Below are 19,592 nucleotides of genomic sequence, written 5' to 3' on the forward strand. Positions count from 1 at the left end.
GTCTCTTATAATGTTGTAGGAATGTCAGACAGATGGTTCCACTGATTTCTCTTCCCCCCACCCTATTCCTTAGACACACCTTCTTCATTGTAGATAATTGCACATTTTTCTCCTGAGCGAAGAAATTGATTATGGTCAACAAAATGCTTGATTAAAAGGCAGCAAGTGAAAAACAAATATATACTCCTGTTCTCACCATGAAAATAATGCTGGAAGTATTTCAGTTTTACTTGTCATGAGACCTCTGAATTAAAATTCAGAACCTTTGAAAAGAGAGATTGAGAGAGAGAGAACTGACGAAATACAGGATATGTGAAGAGCATAGTCACTTTGTGCAAGCAGCTCTAGGGTTGTGGAGATATGGAAGTAGGATTAACTTTCATAAAATGACGATTGATTGAAAGAGACTGAAAGATTTAAGAATATTTATTCTTTCTAAAGATAAAAGGAAACTAAGATCATCTGGACTGCTTTCAGTATCCATTCTTAGTCCCATATGGGGAAAAGCTTTATGTGAAGTATAGAAGCAGGAGAAATTGTCCACTGAAAGGTTAGCCCTTTTTTGATATATATATATATATACGTATATATATATTTAATTTTGATCTTCAAATACTTTTTAGTGACTACACTGGAGATGTAATCCTTCTTCTGAAAGTTAACATGAATACAGATGTGGCAAATGGCAGTATTTTTCTTTAATGATTTTCAGAAAATGTTGTAGGAATTTCTCTTTTTCCAGTAGGTCAACTTGTCAGCTACTGATTCCAGCAGAACTTCTGAAGTAAGCTGAAAATATGACCTATCAGCTTTTTTGAAATGTCTTTTATTTTTATGACTGCTATCCACATCAGGCTTCTCATTTCATTCACCAGCAGTAATGAGGAAGCCTTATGTGCTAATTGGCAATTTCACTGTTAATGTAGTCCTGGTTTTTGTCTTTTAATTAGTATTACTGCAATTAACAGCTCAGTATGTATTTGCTGTGCTGGAGAATAGAGCAGAAATTCAGGTGGACGCTCCATAAGAACTTGATTGTGAGGTGATTAGAAACAGGAATAATTTATTTTTACATACCATTTTCTGTGGCTGTTTTTCAAAACCTGGAGGATGCGAAAAGTTTCTTAAAGAAATGCTTAAAAAAAGCATTCCTGCATCTTGTATTTTACTGTAAGATTCCATTTCTTAAATACTTGAAACAAACAAATCATTAAGTGTTTTTGTTTGCAGTGAAGTATGAATTAGTCTTATGTTGATGATATTGTGCTGTTTGAAATAGATATTTTTGTTGTATTGTTGTTGTGTATAATACACTGTACAGTTACCTGAATCCCAAATATCCCCATATTATAAATCCTTCAAGAGATTATTATGACAGTGCTCCAGCTTTGGAGGATACTGAAAACTCTGACCTTACAAACTCCTTTGTTATGTACAGTGTCTCATATGATGTGTTTGTTTTTTTTTCCCTTTATTTCTTCCCCCACCCCTCAAGCTATATGGCCAATTTGAAGCTATTAAAAAAAAAAAAAGTCATTCAAGAAGAATTAATCTTTTGAAAATATCTCCCTTGAAAATAATCAACTATAATGAATTAGTAATAATAATAATAAAATAATAATCTATCAGATACAGATATAGTCAATCTGTTATAATTTCATGTTTTTAGTTGTTTCTCTGACTGTAGTCTCTCTTGGGCTAGAAACCCATTTAAAGTCAGTTAGTGTATATAGTGATGCTGATCCTCATCTAGGACTGCAAGACATTGCTGTATATTACCAGTACTCAAATAAATAAAGTTAATAGTCCTACTTTGGTTAAATTTGTTGGTTAAATCCTGCTCCATGTGTGGTATAATGAAATTCTATCCAAGCAATTTGACAAACATGAAGTGTCAGAGCAATAAGTCTTGGTTCTTTATGTTTTATTATTATGTTAATGTGAAATCCCTGGAAAACCTGTTAAAAATGAAGAGAAAATTAGAAATTTGAAAAATTCAGTGACCATTGCTTAATTCCACAGTAGCCAGCCCTTTCCTTGAGCTAGGTCCAGTAGCCTTCCTTTTGTGGCTGGATACAAGAGGCCTTCAATCTTTTCAGATGTGTTTTTAAGAAAACAAACAAAAAAAACCTTTCCTCAGCACTGCTAAATTCTTTGTTGGAAATGTGAACCGGTCAATGTGATGCCCAACTCAGACGTACAACTATGTTCATGTTGGCTGATGTTCAGTAGAATATAAGAAAGCTTGGGACATTTATGTTCCTTATGTGTTTTCACCTTGTTGTAGTAGGAAATGGAGCTCTCACTTCTGAGGACTTTTTTGTACCTCAGTGCAGCATGAGGCTAATGTTCCTTTGCCAACATCAAAGGCAATATTTTCTCAGCTTTGTGTTGGCAGGAATTAAAGATTGACCATTATGTATTATTATGAAATGAAGAATAAAGGTGTAAAAGTAAAACTAGAATGAAATACCAAGTAATAGGCATGTGAATGTATAATGTAGTGAGGATTTTTTTCTGTTGTAAGTTTGTCTTGATGTAACAGAAACACCTGCATAACCCCCTCTTATTTACTGAGAGGAGATTATATGACTCCATATTTTTTTTCAAGCTGTATTTTCTTTCATGGCTAATGAACTTGTAAAATTCAAAACCAGATGGGTTAAATTTCTCTGAGAAACAAGATGAAAAATTAGATGTGATGAGGTTAAAGTTTAAAGGGTTGTGACCTCTTTCACTGAAGGCATGAGAAATGAGAGCATAAACATGTGCATGTACATATACATGTTCACGAATGCATGTTTACCTATTAAAACACTGTACCATTAGAACCCATCTTCCACTTTCCCAGTATGAAAGACTCTTCTTAAACAAGATGTAAGATACAGTCTTGCTTCTCTTTACATTTTTCTTCCGTAAATGACTAATTCATGATAATGGCTTGGAAAGGAAGTTGATTTAGATTATATTTTTGATTAATTACATGAGAAGTGGTATGGAAATTAGAGAAATGGGTGCTTTGTTTTAGAATTCACTCAAGGCAGAAGAGAACTTATCATGAAATCAGTTTCTGACAGAGATAGCGTTGACTTTGCTAGCAAAATAAATATAAAATCCTAGAGCAAAGGCCTTTTAGTCTCTAAGGACAAGACCTTCAGGTTTTGTTTCATAAGTTTATAAAAAATCAACAGTTTGGCTGAAGGTTTTTAATTTGGCATCAGGCTTATTTAATCTCCTCAGTGTGGGATATCAAATACTTAAAAGCAGGCTGCAGTAGATCATAGTTCTTGAATAAACAAGGTAAAAGAAAGGCTATTCATGCCTGCCAGTGCATTGCATTGCAGCTGAAGTGGAATCTTTGAATAACCGTGGGCATGTGTTTTTCTATAGCACAGCTCCCAGACATAGATACTCCACTGTGTGGGAGTGCCTTTGTTCAGATGAATGGGAATTTGCTTTACTGTTCGTTGTGCTATAGTTGCTATGAAATGAACATTTATGAGAAGACTCGGCAGTAAAATGAAAAGGGATAACAGAACACAGAGACTTTATCAAATTAAAAATTGATGAGGTATAAAAAATGGCTTCCTTGAGAAGATATAATAGGGAAGACTACTTCTTGAATAATTGTTGCTCTGAAAAATAGTCCTTGAATTCTATTCTTGCATTCTTTTTTTTTTTTTTCTTCAATCTAATTAAAATTCCAGAGGAAATTAAAGTATATAGGAATTTTCCTTATGAAATTAAATGCAATAATTATTTTTGATCCTGCACTGTGAATTTGTCTAGCTGTCTGTAGTTTTGGTTATTTTCTCCTGTACATATATCTGTCTTGAGTAGAAATAAAGTATTAAAAACTTCTAATGAGTATCACCATAAGCAATTACAAACTTAAATGAACAGAGCCTTGTGCTGGATGTTAGCCACCACATAGACTGGGCTGTGTAACTGTTGCTTAGGCTTTGATTAGTTATTTCTTCACTTTTAATTTTTCTGTGCACTATTCACAGATGTATTTATTTGGCCTTTGGATGTGTATTGACTTTAAAAAAACAAACAAACAAACAAAAAACAACTTGGAGCCTTTGTTTAGGAAAATCATTGAGCAGCTTTAAAAGCAAGGTGTGTTTCAAAAGCAAATGCATTTATGTTAATTTTAGAGTGTCAAGTGGCTGTACAGCAGTGGATAGGAGCATGAACCCAAAGACTGAACACTAAGAATATCTTATTTTTTTCCAAGTGTTACTTGCAATCAGGTGATTATTATTCTAAGCAGAATACCTTTCTAAGGAAGTATGTAATTTGTATTAATATTGAACAATCATTCAAGAATTCTTTGTTTTATTTATGTATGAGGTACATATTATAACCAGTACCACTTGTCATTTCCACAATCCTTCATTTTTAAGCTTGAATTCAAACCTCTAAAAGATTCTACCAAAGACTGGAAAAGCAAATATAGATGACAACACTAGAGGAACAGACTGCCAGGCACATTATCTTTGACTCTGCATGATGGTGCTTCTGAGTGACCACTCAGGCAGGAGGGTCTACAGTGTAGACAGGTCTTAGACGGCAGCAGCTTTGCCATCAGTGAGGAGTTTAAGGCACCTGGGAGGAAAATAAGTTGGGGCGAAGAAGGAGGCAGGCAACAACAGGCTGTTGAGGAAGAAAAGTAAAGATGCTGGAGGAGCATTAGGGAGAGAAGTAATAAGTGGTTGTGGAAAATGTAGGCCCTTAGCTATGTGGAAAATGTAGGCCCTTTGCCAAGTGGGGCACGTGAGGTAGTCACAGCAGACGCAGATAGGGCTGATGTGCTCAGTGACATCCTTGTCTCAGTCTTCACAAATGAAATCTCACAAACCTATGTCGTCAGAGACACAGTTCAGGGAGGAGAAGAGTGAGTGGAAGAGAACTGAGTCAGGGATCTTCTGAGAAATGTTGACCCATGCAAGTTCGTGAGTCCAAACACGAGACTTCTTGAGGGTACTGGGAAAGATGACTGATGTCATTGTGAGGCTGCTTTCTATCATCTTTGAAAGATTGTGTCAACTGGGGGAGGTCTCCAATAACGGGGTAAAAGTGAACATTGTACTAGTTTTCAAAAAGAGCAAGAAGGAAGGTCTGGGATGGGAAGGAAAGTTCCAGGGATGGGAAAATGGTGGAGCAGGTCCTCTTACATACAATACTTGTTGTTAGAATTTAGTTATTGTGTATGCCAATATAAATCAAGATTGGCTAATCGGTTATGCTTACATCCAGATTATTACTTTTAAACTACAGCTCAAAGTTTCTGAATGGCTGATAGCAATCAACAAGGAGGTGGGAAGTGGATCCTTTCCAGGAAGGATTTGTCTTTCTGTGTTTTGTTTCTTATTCTCTGTCCCCAAACTTCAATTAGAAGCCCAATATTCTGACTCTTCTAGGAACAATGTGGACCTTTAAACTGATCATATTATGTTTTCTCTTACATATTCTTTAGTTTGAAAAATGTTGTGCTCTCTGGCTTGAAAAAATACATGTTATACTTGTTATTAGACATTTTCAGATAAAACAGTTATGGAACTTTTGAGGGCAGGCACATTGCATGTCACTTGCTGATGTATTGAAAAATTCCTCAGGGCATCATAGGTATATAGAACAAAACATTTCAGCTTGGTTTGCATGTGAAGCAGTCACAGCACCTCTGACACTGTGAGAGAAACTGACCAAATTAAGAATCTTGTTCTGCTTTATCTGTTAGTTGATCAACATGCTGCTGGGAATTTTATGTCAGGGGATTTCTTGTTTGTGAAACTTCCCTGCAGACACTTTTCCCATTTGTCTTTTCTGCTGGGCCTGCAGTATAGGTGAACTGTACCAGTTGTGTGGTTGAGAAGTTTGAAGATCTGTTTGATCTGCATTTTGGACTGTGCAGTTTTCTCAAGTGCAAAGATCTCCTATGTAATCACATCTTTTAATTGGGGCGTGATTCTTTTTAGCATGTACTCTGACTTTCTTGCTATGCCATGGCTCCAAGACACAGTGTATGGTTGTGACTGTGCAGGTACCCAAGAGGCAGATGTGCAAAATATAATTTCAAAGTGTGAAAGAGAAAGTCTAGAAGGTATTGTTAGCTTGACTGTAATTTGAAAGGATAGGAAAACTTGTTGATTAAATTATTAACATTATTAATTTTTTATTACATTTTGTAAGGCTTGCATAGAAATTGCCCCTTCACCCCCTTCCCTCCACTGATTCTTCTAAGTTTCAGTCTGTTAAAAAAGCCTCAGGCTGTGGTAATGCCCCAAAGAGTTCTAGTGTTGCAAGGTGAGTGTGAAAGAACATTAGGAAATAGGTATTTTAATGTTCTGGGACTTGTTCCTGCAGTCAGACAGTTGCTCTTTCTTGTCTGTGGGAGTGGGCTTTGGAAAGAAAAATGGCAGAAGAATTTTCATGTAAATTTCTTTGCTTTAGTCTTCCAAATAACACGGACCCTAAAGCCTTTCAATTCAGCTTTTTGTTATCTTTTGGGATCTTCTTAGATGAGTAAGGAGCTGCAGGAGGTCTAGCATCATGGTGGAAATACTGCCTTACACTTTCAGAATTTTCTTGATATAAAACTTTGTGATGTAAGAAAAGACAGTATCAAATAGGTATGATTGAGCCTTGCATCCTTTTGGATATATAGGATGATTAATAATAGATAACAGGAGCAAAGAGGCTTGAGGATTGTAGTAAAGAGAATTGTACTCCATGGAGTTGCAGTTTAAAACTGCAGCTGAGTATTAAAGAGGATGTTTCCATGAATTTCCATACAGATTTTACTGCAGGGAGCATGTTGGAGATATGTCATGAGGGACAAAACGATTGCTGTATAGTTAGTTTACTGTTAAAATGATTAAAGCTATGTTGATAACTTGAAAAAATAGTTCTTTTTTCACAGTAAGAGTCCCATAAGGAATTTCTTTATATGCATTCATATGAAATGTTGGATAGCATAAAAGATTGCTCACACTATGTTTTTCTGTGTGAATGGCCCACAGAGTATCAGTTCTTGAAGATATCAGTATATGGAGTTGTCATGGTGCTGGAAGTTTCCATTTTCGGTGATGCTTGGTGTAATTGTTTGCAAAACTCCTCAGGGAATGTTTCTAGCTGTGGGCTGGCAACCTCTAACCTTCCTGGCTTTAGGAAACAGCAGGCTGGGTAGCTGCAGTTGTATGGTTTGAGGATGAGCTGTAGGAGCTGCCTGGGTCACTTTGGAGGTAGCTGACCCACCACAAACCCCTGCTGCTTCAGGAACAGGCTGTGCCAGGGCTGGAGAAATCATGGAAGATGTTTGAATGTTTTTATTAAAGGCTGCTGCTGGTGATGAAGGGAACCAGCATACCCAAAATGTAGGTCTACAGACTCCTCAAATACCTAATCTGAAATGAACAGAATGAAAAAGGCATTTATTTCCCATATTCCTGCTAGAGGTTGCTGTTTCCCCAGGTGCAGCCTGGTCCCCTTTGATAATAGCCTTCCAGCCTGAAGAATTCGTTCTCATAGCCCCAGGGAAGGTTGCAAGGATAGGTTTCTTTGAGGGGTATTGATAATGTTTGTATTAATAGCAAGTAATGAAGATGGTTCACAATGTTGTGAGTTGAAAAAAAAAAAAAGGAAGTAGGAACCTGGAAAGTGAAATCTTAAGATGCTCAAGCTTGAGTTAGCTTGCAGGTCTTTAGAAAATACCGTAATTTCTGTAACTGTAACACGGTGATTTTTGTTGAGAGCAGAAACTGAGAGTTCTATTCACTTCGACACCTGGGCTCGAGGCCTGGAGCAGCAGAGCAACCTGTGTATATTTGGCCTGGTGTAACCTTGAATGCATGCTACCAACTCAGTGAAAAATGCCTTTATGGGCTCATTGCTTTCTGGCACCAGAGAAAGGGACCCCAGAGCTCAGGAGCTAAGTTCATTGGTAGCAAGGGGACCTTCAAATATGTTGTCTTGGAGGAAGGATTAAAGCTGCAGGTGCTGTGGACCCAGAGACCCTTTACAAGCTGCTGTATCAGTTATTTGTTTCCCCCAGATGACAAGCTGTCCCTCCACTCCAGATATTCTTGGTTTCTAACAGTACAACAGACTGCTGTCAGGGAATAGCCAAAGCTGCCTCCTTCCCCTCGCCTCCTAGAAGTAATGGCTTCATGTGATGCTTTCCCAACCTTCTTGTATCTTGCCCAGAAAATGTGGGGAGTGAGATGAAATGCATAGGTGGCAGGAAATCTCAAGTGACAACAGTGCAAAGAGGTAGATTTAATTTCTGGTGCTTGGGCTGATGAATTCTTTTGTGCATTGTTTTAGAGATTAAACTGGAGGAGAATTTGTGGTCCAGTGCTGTGCAAATGCCTTTTGCTTCTCATATCTATTTAGCTTGCTGTTCCTGTCATGGACCTCAGTCTAATTTGTTTCATTGATCTGATGGGTTTATTGAGGAATTAGGCAAAACTAATTTAAAAATTGCCAGTGTGAGAGTTGATGCAGGAAGAGTATCTTATGGCTGGAAAACGGGTTTGCTGGCTTATGGAAAATGAATAGATTTGACATAGGTTTTTTGGAGACAAACTGGACTTTATGTCCACGTCAGTCTCTAACGATTGTTTTTTAATTGTTGAAATTAAAATTCTTGAAAAATACCCATCTTTTCAGCTATATTAATAAGTAGATACTGTAACTTGAGCTCTTCCCACTAAGAAGCACTGTGTAGGATTATTGGCTGACAAGGAAAAAATAATAATTTATTTTTAAACCAATAAGGAACTGGAGATTGGTTTGAGTCATTAAATGAGTCCCATGTTAAAAGCTTCTCAGATTACCTAGGGTTCAATCCAGTTTCAAATTGTTACAAGTTAGAGATATATTGAGCCTTTAAATAGGAGGAAAGCATCTTAATTATCCATTAAGGGCAATAAAGGAAGTTGGTTATGACACCATTAAAACAACTGTGATGAAAATCTGTTTCAGTGTTCTGTGCTTAGGAAGAATGTGGGATTTGGATGTCATCTGTAATGCGGCTAGCTCAGTGCTGATTGTGATCTTGCATTATTACCACAAGAGAGGCCCATCAAGCCAAAGGAATCTGTAGATGTATTTAAAATCTGGGCAGCAGTGACAAGCTTTTTGCTTTCCTTGCAAAAAAAAACCTTAAAACCTTATCCAGTCATGTGTCCATGATCTCATGTCAGTTTTCTCTTCCTACACATCTTGCTTCTTCTATAGCCTCAGTCTGTAGTCTAGTAAATAGTGTAGCTATAGGCCCCTGTTTTATGTTTCCAAAGTTTCTTTGTTCACTTCTGATACTATAGATACAGGGAAAAAATATCAGTGGAGGAATTGATGTAGTTACTGTGATGGTGGCACTTTAAAGGGAATGAGAAAAGTAATCAGAAGTGTGACTTTTGGACTAAGATGTGCTAAGATGTGCTTCCCCCTCCTTTCCCTGTTTAGGAATTAACTGAGAAACACCTCAGTGTGTTGCGTTGCCAGTCTGGTTTTTGAAATTTCATACATAACGTGAGATTTTCACAAGTGTTGAGCAGCTGCAGCCACGCTAACTTGTCAGAATGGTGCTTCCAGTGTCTCAGTCCATGGTGATATTTCATTAGTAGTTTTCCTCCTGCCTGAGAAATGGCAAACTGCTTTTGTCAGTGTAGCTATATTCAAAAGCCTACTAGTGTCATGGTAAAGCATGGTAAAATATAGGCATCCAGGTTGATTCCCTAGTACTTTCCCTGTTGGCCTTCTTGGTCTGATTATGCTTTTGTTTAATGTTTCCTTATTTAGGAGAACATGCTATATTATAATGGGAGAAAATTATGCCAAATTGTAATCATTTAAATTTCATTGATGTGTTAATAGTTATGCATATTTATTTTACACAGGAAATAATCAGCTATGTGGAAATTAAAGGATAACTGGGAAGCGGTATGGGTTAAAGAAGAAAGAAACTATCACCAGTCAGAAAAAAAGTATTGATATGCAAAGAAAAAGATAAATGTGAAAGGAGAATGGCAGTTCATTAAGAGAAATGTGCTGTTTAACTCAATATGAAATAATTGCATCATTGAGATAGCATTTTAAAGAAATGATTGCTCTGTAATCTATATCGTGGTTTATTTTGTCCTAAATAGTGTAAAACCTTACTGCAACAGATCCACTTTTTATCTAGGTAATTTTTAATAATTTGTGTAGGGTTTATTTTCAGTCTTTCTGAAGGATACAGTGCTCGATATATTAATATTTTTTATAGTTGCATGATTCCTATTCATGTGTTAAGAGGAGAATTTTGCTGCAGCCACTGACCTCCACGGCACCCAGAAGCCATCAGGAACTAAGTTACTGATGATAAAAGTGGGAGCTCAGGAATCACAAGCATTTGATGTGGGTGAGGTAGCAACATTGACAACTGCTTTGTACAAGGAAGGAAGTGCTGTTTGATGATTTTCACGTTACATATTAGGGAAAAAATCTGGTTAGATCTTCACCTTGTTAAAAGGTGGCCAAGCTCTCCTCCAACGTCACTTTCAGCTTTTCTCACCCTTGGCTTTTATGCCTTATATAACATATCAGATGTAGTAATTATTATTATTTTTTTTTTCCAGTGACCATTAGAAATAAGGGAGAAGAAGATATTCAGGTTTCATCTCTTTTATCCCTACCCCCAGCTATGCACATCTTATCCTTCTTCTTATCCTTCTTATTTCAGCAATTTTTAGGTCACTTTTCACTTTTTTTTTTTTTTTTTTTTTTTTTCTCCCAGTATTCACTCTTGTGGCTATATTTGCATTTAAGGATATTTCATTGCAGTGGTCTTTAAGTTAGCTATTAACTGTAGTGGGCTGAATTGATTATAAAAGCAGATACCAAGCATGAGGCACTATAAGGAAAAGACTCATTATATCAGTACTGTCACTGCTGATGGTAAGTTCTGTACTCTTCAAGCAGGGTGAAAATTTGATTCAGTTTTGAACTGTGTGTTGACCTTAGGAAAAAATATATATATTTTTAAAATCACAGTCTTACTGAAATGCACTTTATGGAAAAAAAAAAAAAAAAAAAAAAAAAAACACAAAAAAAACAACTCCTAATTTACCTTCTTGCCATAGAGGTTGCAGGATGTGATGCTGAATGGGTTGTCAGAATGAGATGCGCTCACCTGTGTACTTATGTTCATACATGCAAAACTGAAATAGGAAATGGTTTATATAAAGCAAGAAAAGTTCCAAAGTTACTAATAATATGGCAGTAGTATTTTGCCTATGATCAAAATACTATTAGGGTTACTTTGCTTGCAATCCAGAATCAGGTTTTAATCAAGCACTGCACAGAGAAGCACATCAATAGTCCTTAAGTTAACTGAAATAATAGAGAAAGGAATGGTTTAGCCTCAGTACTAACAGTTTTTCATTTGTTTTACTGAGGTATGATACAGGGATTTGCAATTCCCCTGACTTAGTAGTGTTACGTCTGTATATAACAGACTAGATATGGTTCTATAGCTCCAATTTTGCTTTCTTGGCAGTGGCATTTCAGCATTTCAGTATCAATATACAGAAAGATGCCACATGAGGAACATTTGCTTTTTAACTACACGCTTCCAGAATCATACTGTATAAAGCACAGCCTTAATGCTTTTCTAATGTAACTTTTTAAAAATGAAATTGTCTGTTTTCATTTCTTCCTTCTCTGTGACAAAATTGTATTATGAACTGATTAGGTGGCTCTGCAGGAACACAGATGCCTGACTACTGATGTAAAGTCAAATAATCATTTAGACCTAAGCATATTGGAATGCCTCTCACAAAACTCTCCTTGTAGATTTGTGATTCAGCTAATTAAAGATGACATAGATATTAAATGAGTTTTGAGGAGCGATTCGATTGAACAGGTGAATCTGAGACTCCAGAGATCCCTTTCATAATATGTTGCTCTATAATGCTGCTTTACAGAAGCAAACATATTTACATGAGTTTTCTTAATGTTTTCACACTTTAAAGCAAAGTGAAATTAAAAAAAATAATTTAGTGAAATCTTCAGGTCTGTTGTAGTTATTTTGTTCTTTGTAATAGCTTAGATTTTTTTGTTTTGTGAGCTTTGTACTGGTGCTCATATGGTATTGTACTGATGTTTTAAGATCATTTTTCTTGGACTTTTTTCATCTGCCACTGCAAACAGATGTGTGTTTAGATACTGTGGGTATTACCTAGCATGTGAATGTATGTACTGATGTGGTAACACATGCAAAATGTACTGGAGTTTTTCAGCAGAATGGCCAAGACAGTGTTTTACATGCTAAGAAAATATGTAAGCTGCAGAATATAATGTATGGCAGCCATACCAAGAATTAACTGAGTATTTTCGTTTTCTATAACTAGTCTGTCGTGGGTCCTGGAAGCAGCCTGGATTAAACTTCTTGATTACTACAAAACCATTGGTGCCAGTCAGGGCGGCTGTGATTCAGAAGATGAGGCTGTGAAATGGAACAAGTGTAGCTGTGTGCTGCAGGAGGGAAGTGTGTGCTGGGGTGACATCTTGCCGGGAAACATGGGCACATCAAAATTGCACTGGCTGTGCAGCATAGAGGCCAGAAGCTGGTGAAGGTGTTAGCTGAGGAGTTATGCCATTCATGTAATGTCAGACATTGCACTGTAAGAAGTGATCGTTTCAATGCCCATGTCATGATGGTTTTGCATGGTAATGTCAAATGGCCCTATCGGTGTTGGATTTATAAATTGAAATAATTATTAGATGTGATTTTCAGAAGTGTATTTCTTGTAGATGTTAATACTCTTCAAACACTTGTTTCTAGATGTAGCCTTGCTCTTATTAAATTATCCTAGACTAGTTCCTGGAATCTTACCTGTTTGGAAGTAAATTTACAGTCACTTAAATAGGCTTTTACCTGACCATTACTTTAAATACTATCATCATTAAATTTCTCTGGCTATTTTACCTCTAAGTTATAAGTGATGAATCAGCAAAGTAGTGTTATGCCACTGGCATAAACCACTCCACTGAGCAACATGTTAATAGTCATGCAACCAACTTTGCATTTGACCAGAGTTTTGGCACTCCCCAGAATCATTGCACTGAATTTTGGACCTTGTTAGTGGGAAAAGCAGTACGTGTTGGCTGTGGCATCACCTTGTCAGGCTCAGTGTTGTATAGTCCTTGAAGAAACAAAATTATCTGAGTGTAAACTGGGATTAGATGTTCAAATATAAAACTTTCAGTGAAACTTAGCTTCTGTGTTTCTGTTTGGATGACTGTGAATCACTACACTAGCAACAAAACGTGCTTATTTAACAGTTCTTGAGCTGTCAGATTTAATGAAGCGTTGCAGTAGAAGGATTTAAATGGTACTGCTGTCTTGTATACAGAGGGATTGAATCTGGTGTGTGTTCAGTCCCCTTAGCACCTCAACAAAGGGGAAGGCAGTTTATCTACATGATGATTTTCTGCTAATATAAGTCTTGCACAGCACAGAGCAAGCTTATTTATTTCTTTGCCAGTATGTCCTATTTAGCCTGTCTCATGCAATATGTCAAGTACCTACTGCATTTTATCAAGTGATAAGTTATCAAGATACCAGTTGATGAAGATTGGTTCATTTTTACTTGGACTCCAGATGGAGTAATCCCAAATTGGCTCTTGCAGTCATGCTTTTAGTTTTGCAGATGGGGAACACAGTCAATTGTTAACTTAATACTCAATAGCACTGCGGTGAGGTGTTGACTTCTGTGGCCATTGCTTGGTGAGCTATTACACTTCATCAAATTGTACATCCACAGTTCTTTGTTTGTTTTGATAGAACAGTTTCCCCAATGGTTTGTAGCACTTAACTTTTTCTTTTCTCAGTTCCTTTGGTTTGTTAGGGAAAGATAACGAGAACATTATTCCTCAAAAATGTATGAAAGTAGTCTGTTAAGTTTCTTGTCTTCAGCAAGATCATTGTGCATATGTCTTCAAATTCCACAAAAAAAAATATATACACTATTATTCTTTTCTATTTGTAGCTGCTTCCCAGTTTTCTCTCTTTTCTTAGGGAGTATTGAAATATTCTGCTGTTACCTCTCATTTACAGTGGAGAATTATTTTCTGCCTCTTTGTCCTTTCTAGAACTTCCTCCCCGTCCTTTGCAGATCTTACCAATTTAAAACCATCTGTTTGGGCATTGTTAACTATTTGCTTCAAACTTAATAACTGGAATGAGCAATTCTGATATTTTCACTTACAGCCTTATTAGCAAAGTGGTGTGTTCATGCTGGGATGTTGTTAGGAGGAGAGGTCATCGTTTTTCATATAGAATTTTTTCTGTGAGACAACTAAATGAGGATCATTAAGTAAAAATCCAGAAACTGGAAAGCAAGACTTGAATCAGTCAACTGTTAAAAATCGTGGGCACGTATCCCATATTCATAATGAATCCAGGTCTTTTCATTAATACAGAAGTTATCTTTGATGTGAAATTGCTTGCTGTCCTTGAGTTCTGTTAGCTGTCATGGCTGAGTGCATGTTTACGGTGTGGATTCTTTTTTTTTTTTTTTTTTTTTTTTTCCTGCCCACACCATTATTTTTCTGTTTCTAGACTAGGAGAGGCAATTTGAACATGTTCACACTGACCCAGAAGGTCATGGGAATACATATAATTTTACTGTGTTGAAAATGGAACATGCATTTCCTTTGCACTTCCATGCCACCTAGTTTTTGATTGGAACAGAATTATTTGTGTGTTCCTTTCTGCTAATGAAGAATAAATGAATTTGACAGTCATGGTACATGTTCAGCATCAGTAGGCTTTTTCAATGTGTCAGAAAGTTTTTATATGGGTTTTAAAGCAGAGGAATAATCAGCTTTATAGATAGGATGGCTTTCAGGCAAATTAATCAAAGAGGTCTTTAATATACAGCCAACAGCTGAGCACTTTTCCTTATCCCACTTTTCCACTGCCTATGATCTTTTGGGTGGCTTGGGAGGCAGTTGAAACAGATGATGCTGGAGTTTTTGAAAAAATAAAAACACTTTTCATGGGGGCTAAATTCTTACTTCCTGTTAGCAGAAAAAAAAATACTTCTCTATCTTCCCTTTTTGTATCTTGTATTTGTCAAATTGATAGTCGAGTCTCTTTCAAAGGCCAGAATAATTATCATCTACATTATTGTAAGTGATTGTCTGACGGCGTACATGAGATAAGATTTGCAGGGAGAAATCATCCTTTATTAGACCTACTGATACTGCTGGAAAAAGCAGGCTGTCAGGCACACATGCCTTTTGCCTTACTTATTGCTGCCTGTCTCTAGAAGGTTGACTCATGCGCTCAGCTTTGGAAGAACAGTCACTGTCCAAGTGCCTTTGGGGAATATTAATAGGGGAACCTGATTAGGCTCTCCCTAATAGTGGGTAGCTTTTGCAAATGAACATCACTACCATAATCTGGTGTCTGCATTAGGACTCAGACATAGGATATTGTAGGCAATTTATCATATTTGAAAGGAATTTAAATCAGATATTCTGATAATGCTGTATCTTAGGGGTAGATATATTCACATGGACAGCAGAGGGACCTACAGGCTGCAGTACACTTTTCCTTGCCAAGAACTGACTTCTGGGGTGGAGAGCTGACTGCTTTGTCAAAATAGTGGCAATGTTTCCACCTATTTTACTTCAGTTCTGTTGCCATTCAGGTATTCACTAAATAAATATGCCTCTGTTGGAAAATAAGTAGCTGGATAAATAGATTAAATGAACTTGACAATTCATGATCTACATCAGACAGCATTAATAACATTTTAATATAGTTACTGAATAATGGGTATACTTTTATAAGCCATTTATCCCAAACTCTAGGTAAATTATTAAAATAAATAAACTTGAAGCTAAGAAAGGAAGTATGAAAGAATCTAAATCAAGGAAAAACGGCAAAAAAAAAAACAACCACAAAACAAAACTTTTTTTGTTTGTTTGCAATATGCCTCACTAGAGCTCTTTTTGTTATTTCTAAATAAAAATAGTAAACAAATAAATACATTTAAGGTATAATGGAAAAGGGAACAATGCACATTCTTGGCAAGCCCTCATTTTTGCAGCCGTGACTGTTTTTCTCATTTGCAGAATGATGCTCTCTGTGAACAAAGGCTTCCTGGTTGTCATATGAACTTGACTAAAAAGCTATCCTGCAGCTAAAGAGATATCAAATATTAATATTTATGCTCATAGCCAAAGGTGCGTGTATTGAATAGATCTTGTGGCTGCATATAGCTACTGCCTCTTTTAAAAGCCAAATACAATTAAAAAAAAAAAATTACAGTGATAAATCAGTGCAATGTGTTATGTCAATAACTGATGCTAGGTAAGATGAGATACAACCTCTGGGTCTGAGATAAAAGATAGATCCAGACAAAGCAGAGAAAATTGTGTTTACCACAGAAGAAAATATCACCTTGCCATTTTTTTTTAAATTTTTATTTTTATTTTTATAATCGGAGTACAAGGCAGAAGGAGTTTTTATATGTTAAAGACACAGAAATATGCTCTGGGCAGCCTCCCAAGGAGGGGAGGTGCAGAGGGAGGTGCCAGTCTCTGTTCGCTGGTAAGTGATGACAGGGCACGGGAAGGGCACAGAGCTGTGCCAGGGGAAGGCCAGGCTGGGTGTGAGGAGAAATGTCAGTGCCATGAGGGTGGTCACACACCTGGGCGGACTTCCTGCAGAGACAGGTGGTGCCCCATGCCTGTCAGTGCTCAAGGGACATTTGGACAATGCCCTCGGTGACACGCTTCAGCTTATGTCAGCCCAGAAGGGGTCAGAAAGTTGAAATGGTCTTTGTGTGGCCCTTTCCCCTTCCCTTTAGCTTTTCCCTTCCCCTTCCTCTTTCCCTTCCTGAGGTTTCAAATGAGTTAAAAGGAAGTTGTGCTTTGTGGCACAGCACAGGTAGATGATGCTGAGGAAGACTTGTAGCGTGTGATGTGTGAGAACAGTTTCTTCTTCCAGTTTGGGTAATGGCCAAAGAAGTAACTGCCTGGAGAACGTTAACCAGTGTCTGTTCTTGCCATAATTATATGCAGCAGGGCTGATGCAACCTGACTTTTTTAATAGCCGTGCCTTACGCTTGGCTTCCTCCTTTCCAAACGAGGCTGTAACAGCAGGACGCGTGCTGACCTTTTATCTTCTGGAAAACGTAGGACCTAGAAAGGAGTTCAACAGCTGTCAGCACACCACCACTGTACCATCACAGGCAAAAAGTGTGCAAACAGCAGTATGTAAATGCTGTGTACTCACCTGGTGATCTCGTCATTTACCTTTTGACTTTTGTTCACATCATCTATTAAGATTTGAAGTTTTGATGATCGCCCATAAGCTCTGTCTTTTTCAAAAGAGATCGTCACTCTTCCTGTAGAGTAACCATGGAAACAGACAGGGAACCCTTAAAGAAAGTGATCGAACATGCTGTGCTAATTAATCCTACCCTTCAGTTTTCTTTCAGCTGAAGGATGTGGTTAAATAAATTTTGCATGAGTAAGCATATTTGGAGGTGCAAAAGGGTATGAAATATAAAGCATCTTTTTCCTGCAGAAGGATATTTGGAAAAACAACAACTGGTAACTGTCAACTGTTTGCATCTGGAACATCAAAATAAGAAATGCAGTGTCTTGTTAGTGTTTATACATATATATAGAAAGAGATAGTGTTGCTGCTTTTAAACTGTAAATACATCTGAAAGATGAGGATATTTTCATGCCTCAGTTGTGTTGAGAGAGATTTACATTAATTCTGAATCTTCAAATGAAAGTGCTCATAATTGGAAGTGCCTTATTTACGCAGAACGTTCTTCAGAAAAAGCAAACTTTGTACCCTTCCAGAGACAAAGCAACTCCTCCAAGGCATTAGCCTAATTTAGGATATTTGAATTCTGCACTAGAGGATCTATTGACTAAAACAGAGGGACTGTTCCAAATCTTCCTATGCCAAATTTTATCCTTGGTGGGTTGTTCACTTCTGCTAAACTTGGCCATTTAGTCTGCAAAGTAGCGTTAAGTGCACAAGCAGGAAACCAGTTGGCCACTACATAAAACATATGGCCTGTACCCATAAACCTTAAACCTGGTGCACTGATGCTGTTTTATGTCAACGTATGGCTTCAACTTGCTCTTACAAATTTAAGTTTTGCTAATAACTTTCTCCTTTCCAGTAATGATCCTCTTATAACTGAGAAACCAGATGGAGCAGCTAACCTCGAGTGAGGCTTTCATGGTTTTTTGGAAATGAAGAAAAAACATTTAGCTGTCCAACCATCTGGGATTAGCCAAAAAGGGCCATACTTTGAAAATTTGATGGATCTTAGCTTGGACCAGATTAGAGGTAGAGGAGATCTAGAGGTGGTAAGCTGAGGAAACAGGATGGTCAGCAGTCCCTACTGGATGGGAGGACAGGATTCTTGCTGAATGGTCGCAGAACAAGAGGAAAGACATATTTGGGTAGGCTACAGCACTTGCAAAGCTTTGTCTTGGACAGCAAGGTGGCAGAAACTAGGTGGTAAGCACAGGCATTGTATTATTTGCAGTATGATCTCTGGTATGGCAAGTTAGCTATTTATTCCTCCCTATTTGGGAGATTTCTTGAGTCTGTGGGTCAGGCACTTTGTGTCATGGAGACCTGCATTTCTTTATCACCACACAAACTCTAAAACTTTTTGCCAGTTTTCTTCATATCACATGATGTTGCTGGCTTCTTAAAAGTGCCTTTTCCCTGCCTGCCTGGGTCTTTTCTCCTACCAAAGCTAGGAAGAAGATTAGAGAGGTAAGAGTCTGCAACCAAATTCAGTCTTCCTAGGCAACAGTGAAGGGACTTTGGAAGGGGACATTCACCATCCAGGCTTTTCAAATCCTTTCATCATTCTTATTTAGCATAATAATAGCAAATCCAGATTCATGCCTTCAGGGAGTACTACTTCAGATGGGTCATGTGGCATGTGAGTGCCTAGAAACTGAAGCTTGTTTGTAAATTTTGTGCTAGGAATAAGAACTATTCATCAGTTAGAGCATTTGCTGGTTTTCTAGTAGAAGCAAAAACATTGATCAGAGGTACTGCAGACAGTGTGAGGTTACCTCTCCTCTTTGGGGTTGTACTGCATTTGCCAACCTTGAATCGCCTGCTTGAACCAAGTGTTGGTCAAGCTGCTAACCAAGTGAACAAAGCAGATGGAAGTCAAAAAGCTGGATAAAAAAGAAGAAGGAAAAAAAGATTATTCATATTTGATTTTTTTTTTCAAAGAAATTTTGGCATACAAGTCAAATTATTCCCCTACATTGGTCTAATTGCTATAATCAGCTGATAATGCAATCTACTGGCAAGATTTGCCATCATTACTATGGAGATGTATTCACTGAGATTAACTGCTCTTAAATAGCTTCTCCAGTGTATTGAGAATAAAGATGCAAAGGACTCTCATCTTCATTTTTATGTGAATTCTCATGTTGCATATTTCTTCTGGAGCGTGTGACTGCTTTTTGGTTTCTCTGTGGTGTAGGACACGACCTTCTATTTTAGTAAGTTAATTTTTTGTGTGAAAGGG

The 19,592-nt window shown here is 37.3% G+C and overlaps 1 protein-coding gene across 6 annotated transcripts in view; it reads left to right on the top strand.

The window, feature by feature from the left end:
• CDK14 (cyclin dependent kinase 14) overlaps window positions 1-19,592 on the top strand; it is a 328,926-nt gene that overhangs the window by 167,083 nt on the left and 142,251 nt on the right. The gene's annotated exons all lie outside the window — the stretch shown is intronic.

The sequence above is a fragment of the Aythya fuligula genome, chromosome 2, assembly GCF_009819795.1.
Source record: "Aythya fuligula isolate bAytFul2 chromosome 2, bAytFul2.pri, whole genome shotgun sequence".
Taxonomy (NCBI): domain Eukaryota; kingdom Metazoa; phylum Chordata; class Aves; order Anseriformes; family Anatidae; genus Aythya; species Aythya fuligula.